This window comes from Gavialis gangeticus, unplaced genomic scaffold, assembly GCF_001723915.1.
Source record: "Gavialis gangeticus isolate Ggan-Ray unplaced genomic scaffold, GavGan_comp1, whole genome shotgun sequence".
Classification (NCBI taxonomy): Eukaryota; Metazoa; Chordata; order Crocodylia; family Gavialidae; genus Gavialis; species Gavialis gangeticus.
This window is the reverse complement of record NW_017728997.1, coordinates 48,750,383-48,755,925: the sequence shown is the minus strand read 5'-3', so window position 1 is coordinate 48,755,925 and position 5,543 is coordinate 48,750,383. Positions and strand designations below refer to the sequence as shown.

The 5,543-nt window shown below is 46.9% G+C and overlaps 1 protein-coding gene across 1 annotated transcript in view; it reads left to right on the top strand.

Annotated features, from left to right (window-relative positions):
• DOCK3 (dedicator of cytokinesis 3) overlaps positions 1–5,543 on the top strand; it is a 791,467-nt gene that overhangs the window by 202,343 nt on the left and 583,581 nt on the right. The gene's annotated exons all lie outside the window — the stretch shown is intronic.

Here is a 5,543-nt window from a genome sequence, read left to right as displayed (position 1 = left end):
CCCCGCCACAGTGCCTGCACTCTGTCACATCCTCCTGCTGCCTGCCTGCCTGCCTCCCCCACCTGTGCCCCCACACAATGCCTGTGCTCCCTGTCATCTCTCACTAACTTCTGTCACCCCACCTGCATTGTCTCTCCCCCTGCCACCTCAAACCCCTCACGCTCAGTACTTGCTATCTAACGTGCCTCTGACCCCATGCCATCCCAGGGTATGGAGGACAAGGTAGCTTCAACCCCATGGCCACATAGCAGTGGTTGCAGCAGTGGCAGCTCCAGATGCTGGAGATACTACCATCGCTGTTCCTACTGCATGACAGGGCTGGGACTACCCTGTGCTCCATGACCCAGGTCAGAACGGAGCTGGTGCTGCATCAACTGGTAAGTAGTGGTGGCGGAGGGAAGGAGAGGAGAGGCTATGGTGAGCTGGGGCTGGGATGGGGGCAGGGGGCAGAGGTGGTGGGAAGTAGAAAAGGGGAATGCGTGCAAGTTAGAGTAGGAGGCTATAGCAGTTGTCTGCCCACCCTTCACATTGTGCTTGAATACAAATTGAGTGGCTTCTCCCCCTGCCATGTTGAAAGAAAAAACTTCATCTTGGAAGTAAGTAAATATGGTGGTTTGATTTACTTGCCCAAGGTTTCACAGTTCCGGGTTTCTGCTGTGAAGCCTCTGGGTCCATTTTGCAGCTCCTTTCAATCTGCAGTACTCTCTGTTCAACAGAATTGTGATACAATTGTACTTGCTGTCAGGTTTTTTCTGCTCATTTTCTTAGCAGCTGTCCATATCCAGCTTACAGCCCACTAGTTAGAGCAGGGGTGGCCGCACTGCATCACAAGTACCACAAGTGGCTTAGGCAGCGTCTGCATGTGGCATGCAACAGATTGGGGAGGGGACAGGCAGAACAGCTGCAGATAGGGCAGGATGGAAAAAGCAGAGCAGGGGGTCAGGTAGGGAGCACAGAGTAGGGAGTCAAAAGATGAGGCAGAAGAAGAGGATTGAAGTAGCACTTTGGCAGGGTGCAGAGCTAATTTGGCTATGCCTAAAAAAGCTGGCACCCACTGGGTTAGTGAACCCTTTATATCAGTGATTCTCAACCAGTGTTAGCACTGTTGGGTGTGCAGACATGATTCACAAGATAAACTCAGAGATTTCAAGCAGGAATCCATCATGTCAAAAACATTCTGACCTGTTGTGGTTTCTTTGAGTTGTTTGCAACAGAAGAACAGCTCTATTATTTTTCTCCAGTCAAAAAAACAAATGAAAGGTAAAAGCTGATGCTATCCCAGGGGTGCCCTGGGTCTGTTGAGGGATGTCTTGAGTCTAAAAGGGTTGAGAACCACTGCTCCAAATACAGAGATTACGATACAAGAACAATATAGTAACAAAACTGCAAATAGCATAGTCACAGTAGTATTAAACATTTCCATTTAGTGACAGAAGGATACCAAGATTTAAAGGTAAAGTGGAATTCTTTAAGAGTTCCAAATCAGTAAGATATTATGAGTTAATTTACATCACTGATTTAAATGGGAGTATGAATTAAATTAAGAATTCAGGATGGGAATTTTTTATGTTCTAGTTTTCAAGTCCCTGAATATTTGGAGGCATGCATTGGCTCCATTTTCTAATATTAGCATCAGTTAATGAGGCACAATTAAAACTCCTGGGTAAATGTATTAAAATTAACACAGGTGATAGGAAATCATATGATGGAAGTTTCTTGAGAGGCTTTTTTTAATTTTAACCAAACAAGATGGTTTATTAAAATTTGATATTTTGTCTCTTATTTGGAACTAGTCTGATTATGCAGGGAGGGAAAAGACGAGGGCGGAAAGAATATTCTTTTGTGCACAGGTGGAAAGGGAGAGAAGAGGCAGGGCAGATAGCTTAAAAGGTATGAGGAGTAGGTGAGTTCATGGCTTTGTCCCTGGCAAAGCTGGCTTGGTTACAGATAAGTGAACAAGCTGCACTGCCCAAGAGGATGAAACAGTGTATGCACCCACCTGTTGTTTGAAGCATTGAGAAACAGACTTTCTTGAAGCACCTCTTGAGTCAGTGGACTAGTTGTCTACTCAGAGAAAATACCTCATCTACTCGGGTAAATGCCACAATCTAATACTTGCTTGCTGGTTCAGAGACATTGATGGCCTGTCACACATTCTTCATTTTTAAAGTTGCTGGACTAGTGAAAGATTGAGATATGATTTAGTTTTACAATATCTGGCACTTGTTCCTGTACTGTCATTCCACTTAAAATGTAAGTCAAGAAACTGACAGTTCAGATAATATAAGAGGCAGATTATTGCAGTACATCGTGTAGCTTTTTTTATACACAGTGTTTCAGTGCAGTATTCTCAAGAGGAGGTGAAAGAATGCTGTGTCTCCTTCTGTGGGTGTGAAGAACCTGGGCACTGTGGAAATAATGTGATTATTTTGCTTAGTGTGTAGATAAAAAAAAAAAAAAAGAGCCCCTACATGGTTTTTGTAACCAGTACACAAAAGAACCTTGGACCTGGGGAAACTTCAGAGCAACCTGATTCATGGGAAATGTGTCTGTTGGTCAGAGCAAAGGGGAGAGAATCGGCCAGGTGGGAGAAACACCCGCCGTCTGTGGAATTTGACAGTTCCGGCCTGGTTTTTGGCTGTTGGAGAGACCTAGAATGCGGCATAAGGAATATTAGTACACCATAATCAGCAAGAGTCTAAGATTGACTGTTATTAGAATGCTAATTATATAATCAGCTCATGTAATTAGGAAATACTCTGTGTTCTCTCAGGTTCCTGTGGGATTCAGTAGAGTTACTAACTGATATGCTTCGTGGGTATGATATATGGTAGTGATGGTATGTGACAGTGTGGTGCTATTAGAATGCTGTATTTAAACCCCCTACTAATGTTTAACATTTAAAAGATTTAGGTTGAGATACTAATCTGCCCCTAAGACTTCCAGGTGGCATTTCAGGCTATGAAATAACCAAGTCATTAACAGAGATCCTATTACAAATTCCTCAGCAGCCACAAAACCACTAATGATGTTTAGAGTCCTTATATGTCACAATGTTGGCTTGGAAAGATCCCAAAAGAGCTAGAATAGCTTTGCCCTACTGAATATACTCAGAAGTGCTCCAGAACAGTCGCCTAGACCTCTTTCTCCACCTAAGCTTTGTGCTACAGCTCAGGTCCATGCAGAAGCACGTATGTTCTGTCTAAGTCTCTGATTACGTAGATGGAGAAAAAACATGCTGAACACTTGCCTTAAAGGGAGAGATTCCTCGGCTCATTTTATTCATTGATTATTTGGTACAAAAGGCATTAAATGCATTTGGGAGCAGCACCCTGGAATTTCTTTCTATCTAGTCCCCCCCTTCCATACATTCTCTCTGGCCCCATGGTCCTTGCATTCTTGTCCACACATTAGCCCAGCTTCAACAGGTGAAACAGAGGGTATACTTAGTCATGCCTAGCATCCTGACAAGTGGGAAATGTGAGTTGTGGGTCCCTTCTGGCTTAGTGGGGTTTAGAGCTTAGGTCTTTCACTTCCTTGGCAAGTACTTTAATCCCTAGGCCAGTGGCTGGTAACGTTTTCTGGCAATGAGCAGTAATGGGCTAGAATGACCCAGTGTTGGTCCAGGGCAGGCTGGACCTGACCACTGCCACTTCTGTTCCTTGGCCCCCACTTGGGCAAAGCCCTCTAGCTCTGTGGGCTGGATCCAGTGGCTCTGGGGATTGGATCCAGTTCATGGGCCATAGGTTGCTGACCCCTGCCCAAAGCTATTGGGTAAGAGGTGAGTGTGTGATTCCTCTTCTTCACTTTACTTCACACACTGAAGTCAAGCTAAGAATAGACTTGGTGCCTGTGTTCCTCGCAGAATAGAAAAGTCCCAGGATTGGCACATGCACACATCACCCTTCCAGTCAGGGTACTGTGAGACTCCCTCAGGTGTGCCCTAATGCAGGCGTCTTGATGGCAGTGGTCAGGTAAAGCTGCCCCTGTGCAGACCTGTAACACGCACCTTCGTTAAGGAGAGCTGGCTGAGGCTGCAGCTCTTCCTGGTCCTACCATGTGCCTGTTTCCTGGAAGTGCTGTTCAGGGTCAGACTGGGAAGGGCTTATCCTCCTGCCTATTTTAGGCTAATCAGAGCCCTAATGCAGGAGATGTCTACATATGTCACAGCCCTTCCCAGTCTGGCTGTGCAGCAGGCACTCAGGGCAGTTTTACTTGGGGGCAGCAAAACCTGGGTTGAGAAGCACTGCGGTAAGTTGAGCATAGTTCTCAACTGAAGGTGCCACCACATTCAGAAAAGTTGTGAGGGGTGTTGGGACTCGAAAAAACATTGAGAACCAGTGGTTTAGTGAGTGGCTGAATGCAGTGCCACTTTTCTGCCATTGAGTCAACAGTGCAATCCTGAGACAACTGTTCAGACGTGTTTTGCATTGTCCAGGGACAAAATGTTAACACTTGTTATCCTGTAAACCTTTTTAGCATTTGCCCTGGGACAACAGATATGGATGTCTGAACAATTGAGCTCCTGGGATAAAATGGTTTCTTATTGCATTTCCCCGGGTCTGTTTGTAGTCTTAGTGCTGTTCCCTATCAAATCGTCGCACTGATTCAAATAGATGTCTCCCTTGAGCTGAATGCAAGCAGAGCATCTCTCCTTTGAATGAACTTCCAGTGTGATAGAAATGTACAAGGCTGTCCATTGAGAGACAGGGAGAGCTATGTTTCCTACTGAGTGGAATAAAATTGCCCTCTGGGGTTGCATTAGGCTTTCCATTACCCGAAGGGGAGAGCTATATGTCTCCCCAGGGTAGAATGGAATTGACTTCTGGGAATATTTACTTAGTTGCCCATTGAGAGAATGGAGATGCTGTCCATCTCCCTCAGTGGAATAGGAATGTACTTCAGAAAGTGAGATGTGCTCTCTTTGGACTAGTATTAGTAAAGTTATCTTAGAGCAGGGGTGGGCAAAATAAGGCCTGTGGGCTGGATCTGGCCCACCAATAGATTCTGTCTGGCTTGCTGGTGGATGGCCACTACCTCCTTGGATCTGGCCCACGGACAGCCAGTAGCTCCAGCTGCCACACGGTGCCAGGCACGTGGGACTGCGTCTGCCCAGCAGCATCAACCCTTGACGCGGTGGCATCAGCTGTGGGCCCAGGTGGGTCTCCGCCACAGCGGATGGGTGGGCAGCGGCACCAGCTCTGGCTGCAGCTGGCAGGTTCAAGAGCTCTGAAGAAGAACCTGCTGGTGGCATCCACAGCTGATGCTGATCCACTCCCAACACAGTGGAAGCTCCCTTGCAGAGCTCTGCTCCCGGACCCTGTTGGCAGTGTCAGCTGTGGACCCAGTCAGGAGCTTCTGCTGCAGCGGGTGGGGACACCACCAGCAGGTTCCACGTCAGGAAGCTGTTTGCTGCACCCACAGCTGACACTGCCGCCCAATGCGGTGGAAATCCCCTTCTGGGTCCATAGCTGAGCTTTGGGGCTCCTGGCAAACTACAGCTCATCTGGGTTCTGGAGGGAGGGAGGGGGTTTGGGTTTGGG